The 12350-nt window shown below is 26.8% G+C and overlaps 1 protein-coding gene across 2 annotated transcripts in view; it reads right to left on the reverse strand.

Moving 5' to 3' along the window:
• LOC135136744 (zinc finger protein 300-like) overlaps positions 1-12350 on the reverse strand; it is a 29553-nt gene that overhangs the window by 7339 nt on the left and 9864 nt on the right. The window lies entirely within an intron of this gene.

The raw sequence follows: 12350 nt of genomic DNA on the forward strand, positions 1-12350 counted from the left end.
ATTTTTCAATTTTTCGAATTTTTCAATTTTGGATTTTTCTTTTCTTCTATTTCTCGATTTTTGGATTTTTTAAATTTTACATTTTTCGATTTTACTATTTTTTGATGCTTGGATTTCTCAATTTTTCAGTTCCATGCTTTTTCAATTTGTCGAATTTTTAAATTTTAGATTTTTTGTTTTTTTTTTGATGTATTGAGTTCTCGATCATTCGATTTTCTAAGTTTTCAGGCTTAGATTTTTTTTTGTTCAATTCTTGGATTTTGAAAATTTTTGTTTTTTAAATTTTCCTATTTATCAACTTACTGGGATTTCAATGTTTTGACTTTTTGATTGTTCAATTTCTCGATTTTTTGAATTTTTAGTTTTTGATACGATTTTTTTTTCAAAAATTTTCAGTTTTTCAATTTATTAACTTTACGGTACTTCAGTTTTGCCCGATTTCGATTTCTCAATTTTTCGACATATTACTGTTGGGATTTTTCAATTTATCGATTCTTCGATTTCTCGATTCTTCATATTTTCGGTTTTTCGAATTTCTTCATTTTTCGATTTCTCAATTTTCCGATGTTTCAGTGTTACGATTTTTAATTTTTTTTATTATTCAGTTTTCAATTTTTGGCGTTTCTAAATTTTTCGATTTCTCAATTTTTCGATTAACTGATTTTTTGATTTTCCCATTTCTCTATTTCTCGATTTTTCAATTCTTTCTTCAATTGTGATTTTTCAATTTTTCCATTTCTGAATTTTTCAATGTTTCAGTTTTGGATTTTTTCACTTTTCCGATTCTTCAATTTTCTTTCCATTTTTCAGTTTTTCAGGATTTCAGTTTTGAATTTTTTCACTTTTTCGATTTTTTAATTTTCCTTCCATTTTTCAGTTTTTCAGTATTTCAGTTCTGGGATTTTGCAATGTTTCGGTTCTTCAATTTTTCCATTTTTTGATGTTTCGATTTCTCAATTTTTCAATTTTTCGATAGGTATTTTAATTTTTCAATTTTTAAGTACTACATTTTCCGCTAATTTTTTTGTTTTCCTTGATGTTTTGATTTCTCGATTATTCGATTTTTCAAGTTCTCGGTTCAGATTTTTTGGTTTTCCAATTCTTCGATTTTTAAATTGTTTAATTTTTAGATTGTTCAATTTCTCGATTTTTAGATTTTTCAATTTTTCGGTTTACCGATTTTTTTTTTCATTAAAAATGTTTCAATTTTTCAATCATTAACTTTTTGATTTTTCAATTTTGGTCTAATTTGATTTCTTAATTTTTTGATTTTTTGACTCCTCTACTGTTGATGTTTTGATTTCTCGATGTTTCAGTTTTTGAACATTCCGATGTTTCGATTTTTCGACTTTTTGGCTTTTCGAATGTTCAATTTTTTGATTTTTGAATTTTAGATTTTTGTTTTTTTTTTGATTTTTTGGTGTTTCGATTTCCCAATTCTTCAATTTTTCGATATTTTAATTTTTCAATTTTTCGAATTTTTAAATTTTGGATTTTTCTTTTCTTCTATTTCTCAATTTTTGGATTTTTTAAATTTTACATTTTTCGATTTTATTATTTTTTGATGCTTGGATTTCTCAATTTTTCAGTTCCATGATTTTTCAATTTGTCGAATTTTTAAATTTTAGATTTTTTGTTTTCTTTGATGTATTGAGTTCTCGATCATTCGATTTTCTGAATTTCAGGCTTAGATTTTTTTTTGTTCAATTCTTGGATTTTGCAAATTTTTGTTTTTTTAATTTTCCTGTTTATCAACTTACTGGGATTTCAATGTTTTGACTTTTTGATTGTTCAATTTCTCGATTTTTTGAATTTTCGGTTTTTGATACGATTTTTTTTTTCAAAAATTTTCAGTTTTTCAATTTATTAACTTTACGGTACTTCAGTTTTGCCCGATTTCGATTTCTCAATTTTTCGACATATTACTGTTGGGATTTTTCAATTTATCAATTCTTCATATTTTCGGTTTTTCGAATTTGTTCATTTTTCGATTTCTCAATTTTCCGATGTTTCAGTGTTACGATTTTTAATTTTTTTTATTATTCAGTTTTCAATTTTTGGCGTTTCTAAATTTTTCGATTTCTCAATTTTTCGATTAACTGATTTTTTGATTTTCCCATTTCTCTATTTCTCGATTTTTCAATTCTTTCTTCAATTGTGATTTTTCAATTTTTCCATTTCTGAATTTTTCAATGTTTCAGTTTTGGATTTTTTCACTTTTCCGATTCTTCAATTTTCTTTCCATTTTTCAGTTTTTCAAGATTTCAGTTTTGGATTTTTTCACTTTTTCGATTTTTCAATTTTCCTTCCATTTTTCAGTTTTTCAGTATTTCAGTTCTGGGATTTTGCAATGTTTCGGTTCTTCAATTTTTCCATTTTTTGATGTTTCGATTTCTCGGTTTTTCAATTTTTCGATAGGTATTTTAATTTTTCAATTTTTAAGTACTACATTTTCCGCTAATTTTTTTGTTTTCCTTGATGTTTTGATTTCTCGATTATTCGATTTTTCAAGTTCTCGGTTCAGATTTTTTGGTTTTCCAATTCTTCGATTTTTAAATTGTTTAATTTTTAGATTGTTGAATTTCTCGATTTTTAGATTTTTCAATTTTTCGGTTTACCGATTTTTTTTTTCATTAAAAATGTTTCAATTTTTCAATTATTAACTTTTCGATTTTTCAATTTTGGTCTAATTTGATTTCTTAATTTTTTGATTTTTTGACTCCTCTACTGTTGATGTTTTGATTTCTCGATGTTTCAGTTTTTGAACATTCCGATGTTTCGATTTTTCTACTTTTTGGCTATTCGAATGTTCAATTCTTTGATTTTTGCATTTTTAGATTTTTTTTTTTTATTTTTTGGTGTTTCGATTTCCCAATTCTTCAATTTTTCGATATTTTAATTTTTCAATTTTTCGAATTTTTAAATTTTAGATTTTTTGTTTTCTTTGATGTATTGAGTTCTCGATCATTCGATTTTCTGAGTTTTCAGGCTTAGATTTTTTTTTTGTTCAATTCTTGGATTTTGAAAATTTTTGTTTTTTAAATTTTCCTGTTTATCAACTTACTGGGATTTCAATGTTTTGACTTTTTGATTGTTCAATTTTTCGATTTTTTGAATTTTTAGTCTTTGATACGATTTTTTTTTTCAAAAATTTTCAGTTTTTCAATTTATTAACTTTACGGTACTTCAGTTTTGCCCGATTTCGATTTCTCAATTTTTCGACATATTACTGTTGGGATTTTTCAATTTATCGATTCTTCATATTTTCGGTTTCTCGAATTTCTTCATTTTTCGATTTCTCAATTTTCCGATGTTTCAGTGTTACGATTTTTAATTTTTTTTTATTATTCAGTTTTCAATTTTTGACGTTTCTAAATTTTTCGATTTCTCAATTTTTCGATTAACTGATTTTTTGATTTTCCCATTTCTCTATTTCTCGATTTTTCAATTCTTTCTTCAATTGTGATTTTTCAATTTTTCCATTTCTGAATTTTTCAATGTTTCAGTTTTGGATTTTTTCACTTTTCCGATTCTTCAGTTTTCTTTCCATTTTTCAGTTTTTCAAGATTTCAGTTTTGAATTTTTTCACTTTTTCGATTTTTCAATTTTCCTTCCATTTTTCAGTTTTTCAGTATTTCAGTTCTGCGATTTTGCAATGTTTCGGTTCTTCAATTTCTCCATTTTTTGATGTTTCGATTTCTCGGTTTTTCAATTTTTCGATAGGTATTTTAATTTTTCAATTTTTAAGTTCTGCATTTTCCGTTAATTTTTTTGTTTTCCTTGATGTTTTGATTTCTCGATTATTCGATTTTTCAAGTTCTCGGTTCAGATTTTTTGGTTTTCCAATTCTTCGATTTTTAAATTGTTTAATTTTTAGTGAAAACTAAAAACAGAAAAAGTTTTAAAATCCAATAACTGAAAAATGAAAAAATTCTAAAATCGTAAAATTGAAAAAGTAAAACATTTTAAAAATTGTAATTATTATTACGTACTTAAAATGAAAACTAGAAAAACTGTGGATCAAAATTCAAGAAACAAAAAACTGAAAAATCGAGAAACTGAAAAATCTAAAACTGAAAAAACGAAAAATTAAAAAGTTGGAACACCAAAAAATGGAACAATAATAAGGAAATTAGAAATCGGAATGAAAAATTTTGGGAGACTTTGGGGTTCCATTTTTGGAAAATTCTGACCTGACCTGTTTTTGAGTTAATATTGGGACTCCGTTTTTTTTTTTTTGAAAATTTAAAACAATCTTATACAATCTCATTTCCCAAAACTGATTTTGGCAACTGAGATACCCTCTAAGAGAAGAAAGGGTGGGTGGGCGGGACTAGTATTTGCTAACATAAAACTTATATTGCGAAATGGCATACTCTCGAAAAAATAACGGGTCGGTGGGCAGGGCCAATAGTTGGCAAGATAAGACTGATTTTGGCGAATGATATACCCTCATTTGCCCTTTATTTTCTTGGAGGGTAAGTCATTTGCCAAAATTAGTCTCATCTTGGCAAGTATTGGCCCCGCCCACCCACCCTTTATTTTCTTCGAGGGTATGCCATTTCGCAATATCAGTTTTATCTTATCAAATACTAGCCCCACCCACCCACCCTCTCTTCTCTTAGAGGTTATCTCATTTGCCAAAATCACTCTTATCTTGGTAGGTACTAGCCCTCCAAGAAAATAAAGGGTGGGTGGGCGGGGCCAATATTTGCCAAGATAAGACTGATTTTGCCTCTATCCTTGATTTTCGTAGAGAATATCTCATTTGCCAAAATCAGTTTTACCTTAGCAAGTATTAGCCCCGCCCACCCGCCCCCTCTTCTCTTACATTTTATCTCATTTGCTAAAATCAGTCTTATCTTGACAGCTACTAACCCCGCCCACTCATCCTCTGTTTTCTTAGAAGGTGTCTCATTAGCTAAAATCATTCTTATCTTAGCAGGTACTAACCCCGCCCACCCGCCCTCTCTTTTCTTCGAAGATATTTCATTTGCCAAAATCAGTCTTATCTTAACAGGTACTAGGCCCGCCCACCCACCCTCTCGTTTTCTTCGGATCAATATGAAATTAAGAATCGAAGAAACGAAAAATCGCAAAACTGAAAAATTGAGAAATCGAAAAGTCAAAAGTTCAAAAATCTAAAAATTGAAAATTGAATAAAAATGGAAAACCGAAAAGTCGATATTTTGAGAGATTAAAAAGTCAAGAAATCCTAAATTCAAAAAACTGAAAAATTTAAATCGAAATATGTATTGAAAAATCGAGAAAACCGAAAAGTCGATAAAAAAGGATACCTCGAGAAATCAAAAATTCAAAAAATCCTAAAATCTAAAATTCGAAAACCTGAAAAAATCGTAAAATCGAGAATTCGAGGAATCGAAAAGTTGAGAAATCGAACAATTAAAAATTGAAAAATCGAGAAATTGTGAAATTGAAAATTGAAAAGTGGAAAACCGAGAAGTCGATAAATCGGTATCTCGAGAAATCAAAAAGTCAAGAACATTTAAATTCTAAAATTCGAAATACTACGAAATCGGACAATCGAAAAATCAAATATTTTAAAATTTAAACAATCGAAAAACCGAGAAATAAAAAAACAAAGAATGAGGAAAAATGTGAAAAATCTAAAATTTATAAATTAATAAAATTGAAACAGAAAAATCAAGGGACTGAAAAATCGAAATATTTAAATTTAAAAAATTGAAAAATTAAAATATCCAACTATTGAAGACTCAAAAAATTGAAAAACCGAAAATTGATGAATCCCAAAACGAACAGCTGAGAAATCAAAAAATTGAAAATCTAGAAAGCGAAAAATTGAAAAATTGAAAAAAAAAATCGAAAAATTCAATAATCTCAAAAATAAAATGATCTAAAAATTGAAAAATCGAGGAATCGAAAATTCAAAAAATCCTAAAATCGAAAAGTCGAAAAACTGAAAAGAAATCGGGAAGTCCAGGTATGGAAAAACCGGGAAATAAAAAATAGAAGAATCGAGAAATCCAAAAAACTACAAAACTAAAAAATTGAGAATTCGAAAAGTCGAAAATTTCGAAAAATTAACAAATTGAAAATCTGAAATATAAAAAATCCAGAAATCGTAAAATTGATATTTGAAAAACGGAGAAACCGAAAACTCAATGAATCGATGTCTCGAGAAATCAAAAATTCAAAAAATCCTAATCCAAAATTTTTAAAATCCAAGAAATCGAAAAATCGCGAAATAAAAGAAAGAAATGAGAAAACTATAAATCGCAAAACTGAAAATTTCAAAAAATCTAAGAATTGAAAATTGAAAAATAGAAAACCGAAATGTCGATAAATCGAGAAATCAAAAATTAAAAAAATCCTGAAATCTAAAATTCGAAAACATGAAAAAATAGGAAAATTGAGAACTCGAGGAATCGAACAATCGAACAATTTAAAAATTGAAAAATCGAGAAATTGTGAAATTGAAAAGTAGAAGACCGAGAAGTCCATAAATTGGTATCTCGAGAAATCAAAAAGTCAAGAAAATTTAAATTCGAAAAACTACGAAATCGGACAATCGAAAAATAAAAAAAATTTAAAATTCGAATCGAAAAACCGAGAAATTAAAAATCAAAGAATGAGGAAATCCAAAAATTGAACGATTGAAAAACTGAAAAACTTAAATCGAGATATGTATTGAAAGATCGAAAAAAATGAAAGTCGAAAAATCGAAATACAAAAATCTAAAAATTTCAATTTTTCAATTATTAACTTTTCGATTTTTCAATTTTGGTCTAATTTGATTTCTTAATTTTTTGATTTTTTGACTCCTCTACTGTTGATGTTTTGATTTCTCGATGTTTCAGTTTTTGGACATTCCGATGTTTCGATTTTTCGACTTTTTGGCTTTTCGAATGTTCAATTTTTTGATTTTTGAATTTTTGATTTTTGTTTTTTTTGATTTTTTGGTCTTTCGATTTCCCAATTCTTCAATTTTTCGATATTTTAATTTTTCAATTTTTCGAATTTTTAAATTTTGGATTTTTCTTTTCTTCTATTTCTCAATTTTTGGATTTTTAAAATTTTACATTTTTCGATTTTATTATTTTTTGATGCTTGGATTTCTCAATTTTTCAGTTCCATGATTTTTCAATTTGTCGAATTTTTAAATTTTAAATTTTTTGTTTTCTTTGATGTATTGAGTTGTCGATCATTCGATTTTCTGAGTTTTCAGGCTTAGATTTTTTTTTTGTTCAATTCTTGGATTTTGAAAATTTTTGTTTTTTAAATTTTCCTATTTATCAACTTACTGGGATTTCAATGTTTTGACTTTTTGATTGTTCAATTTCTCGATTTTTTGAATTTTTAGTTTTGGATACGACATATTACTGTTGGGATTTTTCAATTTATCAATTCTTCATATTTTCGGTTTTTCGAATTTGTTCATTTTTCGATTTCTCAATTTTCCGATGTTTCAGTGTTACGATTTTTAATTTTTTTTATTATTCAGTTTTCAATTTTTGACGTTTCTAAATTTTTCGATTTCTCAATTTTTCGATTAACTGATTTTTTGATTTTCCCATTTCTCTATTTCTCGATTTTTCAATTCTTTCTTCAATTGTGATTTTTCAATTTTTCCATTTCTGAATTTTTCAATGTTTCAGTTTTGGATTTTTTCACTATTCCGATTCTTCAATTTTCTTTCCAGTTTTCAGTTTTTCAAGATTTCAGTTTTGAATTTTTTCACTTTTTCGATTTTTCAATTTTCCTTCCATTTTTCAGTTTTTCAGTATTTCAGTTCTGGGATTTTGCAATGTTTCGGTTCTTCAATTTTTCCATTTTTTGATGTTTCGATTTCTCGGTTTTTCAATTTTTCGATAGGTATTTTAATTTTCCAATTTTTAAGTTCTACATTTTCCGTTAATTTTTTTGTTTTCCTTGATGTTTTGATTTCTCGATTATTCGATTTTTCAAGTTCTCGGTTCAGATTTTTTGGTTTTCCAATTCTTCGATTTTTAAATTGTTTAATTTTTACTACTGAAAACTAAACACAGAAAAAGTTTTAAAATCCAATAACTGAAAAATGAAAAAATTCTAAAATCGTAAAATTGAAAAAGTAAAACATTTTAAAAATTGTAATTATTATTACGTACTTAAAATGAAAACTAGAAAAACTGTGGATCAAAATTCAAGAAACAAAAAACTGAAAAATCGATAAACTGAAAAATCTAAAACTGAAAATACGAAAAATTAAAAAGTTGGAACACCAAAAAATGGAACAATAATAAGGAAATTAAAAATCGGAATGAAAAATTTTGGGAGACTTTGGTGTTCCATTTTTGGAAAATTATGACCTGACCTGTTTTTGAGTTAATATTGGGACTCCGTTTTTTTTTTTTGAAAATTTAAAACAATCTTATATTTTCTAAGAGGAATCAATCTCATTTCCCAAAATCAGTCTTATCTTAGGAAGTTCTAGCCCTCTAAGAAAATAAAGGGCAGGTGGGTGGGGCTCGTACTTGTCAAGATAAGACTGATTTTGGCAACTGAGATACCCTCTAAGAGAAGAAAGGGTGGGTGGGCGGGACTAGTATTTGCTAACATAAAACTTATATTGCCAAATGGCATACTCTCGAAAAAATAACGGGCCAATAGTTGGCAAGATAAGACTGATTTTGGCGAATGATATACCCTCATTTACCCTTTATTTTCTTGGAGGGTAAGTCATTTGCCAAAATTAGTCTCATCTTGGCAAGTATTGGCCCCGCCCACCCACCCTTTATTTTCTTCGAGGGTATGCCATTTCGCAATATCAGTTTTATCTTATCAAATACTAGCCCCACCCACCCACCCTCTCTTCTCTTAGAGGGTATCTCATTTGCTAAAATCAGTCTTATCTTGACAGCTACTAACCCCGCCCACTCATCCTCTGTTTTCTTAGAAGGTGTCTCATTAGCTAAAATCATTCTTATCTTAGAAGGTACTAACCCCGCCCACCCGCCCTCTCTTTTCTTCGAACATATTTCATTTGCCAAAATCAGTCTTATCTTAACAGGTACTAGGCCCGCCCACCCACCCTCTCGTTTTCTTCGGATCAATATGAAATTAAGAATCGAAGAAACGAAAAATCGCAAAACTGAAAAGTTGAGAAATCGAAAAGTCAAAAGTTCAAAAATCTAAAAATTGAAAATTGAATAAAAATGGAAAACCGAAATGTCGTTAAATCGATATTTTGAGAGATTAAAAAGTCAAGAAATCCTAAATTCAAAAAACTGAAAAATTTAAATCGAAATATGTATTGAAAAATCGAGAAAACCGAAAAGTCGATAAAAAAGGATACCTCGAGAAATCAAAAATTCAAAAAATCCTAAAATCTAAAATTCGAAAACCTGAAAAAATCGTAAAATCGAGAATTCGAGGAATCGAAAAGTCGAGAAATCGAACAATTTAAACATTGAAAAATCGAGAAATTGTGAAATTGAAAATTGAAAAGTGGAAAACCGAGAAGTCGATAAATCGGTATCTCGAGAAATCAAAAAGCCAATAATATTTAAATTCTAAAATTCGAAATACTACGAAATCGGACAATCGAAAAATCAAATATTTTAAAATTTAAACAATCGAAAAGCCGAGAAATAAAAAACCAAAGAATGACGAAAAATGTGAAAAATCTAAAATTTATAAATCAATAAAATTGAAACAGAAAAATCAAGGGACTGAAAAATCGAAATATTTAAATTTAAAAAATTGAAAAATTAAAATATCCAACTATTGAAGACTCAAAAAATTGAAAAACCGAAAATTGATGAATCCCAAAACGAACAGCTGAGAAATAAAAAAATTGAAAATCTAGAAAACGAAAAATTGAAAAATTAAAAAAAAAATCGAAAAATCGAGGAATCGAAAATTCAAAAAATCCTAAAATCGAAAAGTCGAAAAACTGAAAAAAATCGAGAAATCGGGAACTCCAGGTATGGAAAAACCGGGAAATAAAAAATAGAAGAATCGAGAAATCCAAAAAACTACAAAACTAAAAAATTGAGAATTCGAAAAGTCGAAAATTTCGAAAAATTAACAAATTGAAAATTTGAAATATAGAAAATCCAGAAATCGTAAAATTGATATTTGAAAAACGGAGAAACCGAAAACTCAATGAAAAATTCAAAAAATCCTAATCCAAAATTTTTAAAATCCAAGAAATCGAAAAATCGCGAAATAAAAGAAAGAAATGAGAAAACTATAAATCGCAAAACTGAAAATTTCAAAAAATCTAACAATTGAAAATTGAAAAATAGAAAACCGAAATGTCGATAAATCGAGAAATCAAAAATTAAAAAAATCCTGAAATCTAAAATTCGAAAACATGAAAAAATAGGAAAATTGAGAACTCGAGGAATCGAAAAATCGAACAATTTAAAAATTGAAAAATCGAGAAATTGTGAAATTGAAAAGTAGAAGACCGAGGAGTCCATAAATTGGTATCTCGAGAAATCAAAAAGTCAAGAAAATTTAAATTCGAAAAACTACGAAATCGGACAATCGAAAAATAAAAAAAAATTAAAATTCGAAGAATGAGGAAATCCAAAAATTGAACGATTGAAAAACTGAAAAACTTAAATCGAGATATGTATTGAAAGATCGAAAAAAATGAAAGTCGAAAAATCGAAATACAAAAATCTAAAAATTTCAATTTTTCAATTATTAACTTTTCGATTTTTCAATTTTGGTCTAATTTGATTTCTTAATTTTTTGATTTTTTGGCTCCTCTACTGTTGATGTTTTGATTTCTCGATGTTTCAGTTTTTGAACATTCCGATGTTTCGATTTTTCGACTTTTTGGCTTTTCGAATGTTCAATTTTTTGATTTTTGAATTTTAGAATTTTGTTTTTTTTTTTATTTTTTGGTGTTTCGATTTCCCAATTCTTCAATTTTTCGATATTTTAATTTTTCAATTTTTCGAATTTTTCAATTTTGGATTTTTCTTTTCTTCTATTTCTCGATTTTTGGATTTTTTAAATTTTACATTTTTCGATTTTACTATTTTTTGATGCTTGGATTTCTCAATTTTTCAGTTCCATGCTTTTTCAATTTGTCGAATTTTTAAATTTTAGATTTTTTGTTTTTTTTTTTGATGTATTGAGTTCTCGATCATTCGATTTTCTGAGTTTTCAGGCTTAGATTTTTTTTTGTTCAATTCTTGGATTTTGAAAATTTTTGTTTTTTAAATTTTCCTATTTATCAACTTACTGGGATTTCAATGTTTTGACTTTTTGATTGTTCAATTTCTCGATTTTTTGAATTTTTAGTTTTTGATACGATTTTTTTTTCAAAAATTTTCAGTTTTTCAATTTATTAACTTTACGGTACTTCAGTTTTGCCCGATTTCGATTTCTCAATTTTTCGACATATTACTGTTGGGATTTTTCAATTTATCGATTCTTCAATTTTCTTTCCAGTTTTCAGTTTTTCAAGATTTCAGTTTTGAATTTTTTCACTTTTTCGATTTTTCAATTTTCCTTCCATTTTTCAGTTTTTCAGTATTTCAGTTCTGGGATTTTGCAATGTTTCGGTTCTTCAATTTTTCCATTTTTTTGATGTTTCGATTTCTCGGTTTTTCAATTTTTCGATAGGTATTTTAATTTTTCAATTTTTAAGTACTACATTTTCCGCTAATTTTTTTGTTTTCCTTGATGTTTTGATTTTTCGATTATTCGATTTTTCAAGTTCTCGGTTCAGATTTTTTGGTTTTCCAATTCTTCGATTTTTAAATTGTTTAATTTTTAGATTGTTCAATTTCTCGATTTTTAGATTTTTCAATTTTTCGGTTTACCGATTTTTTTTTCATTAAAAATGTTTCAATTTTTCAATTATTAACTTTTCGATTTTTCAATTTTGGTCTAATTTGATTTCTTAATTTTTTGATTTTTTGACTCCTCTACTGTTGATGTTTTGATTTCTCGATGTTTCAGTTTTTGAACATTCCGATGTTTCGATTTTTCGACTTTTTGGCTTTTCGAATGTTCAATTTTTTGATTTTTGAATTTTAGATTTTTGTTTTTTTTATTTTTTGGTGTTTCGATTTCCCAATTCTTCAATTTTTCGAATTTTTAAATTTTGGATTTTTCTTTCCTTCTATTTCTTAATTTTTGGATTTTTAAAATTTTACATTTTTCGATTTTACTATTTTTTGATGCTTGGATTTCTCAATTTTTCAAGTTTTCAATACTCAATTTTTCAGGATTTGAATATTGAGAACTTTTCAATTTCTGGATTTTCAATTTTCAGATATTTTTATTTTTTTATTTTTTTAATGTTTCGATTTTTGGGTGTTTTGATTTTTTGATTTTTCCGATTTGTTGTCTATTTTAAGTATATT

The sequence above is a fragment of the Zophobas morio genome, unplaced genomic scaffold (assembly GCF_036711695.1).
Source record: "Zophobas morio isolate AGI-343-1 ecotype UQ-CSIRO unplaced genomic scaffold, CSIRO_AGI_Zmor_V1 ptg000026l, whole genome shotgun sequence".
NCBI classification, from domain to species: domain Eukaryota; kingdom Metazoa; phylum Arthropoda; class Insecta; order Coleoptera; family Tenebrionidae; genus Zophobas; species Zophobas morio.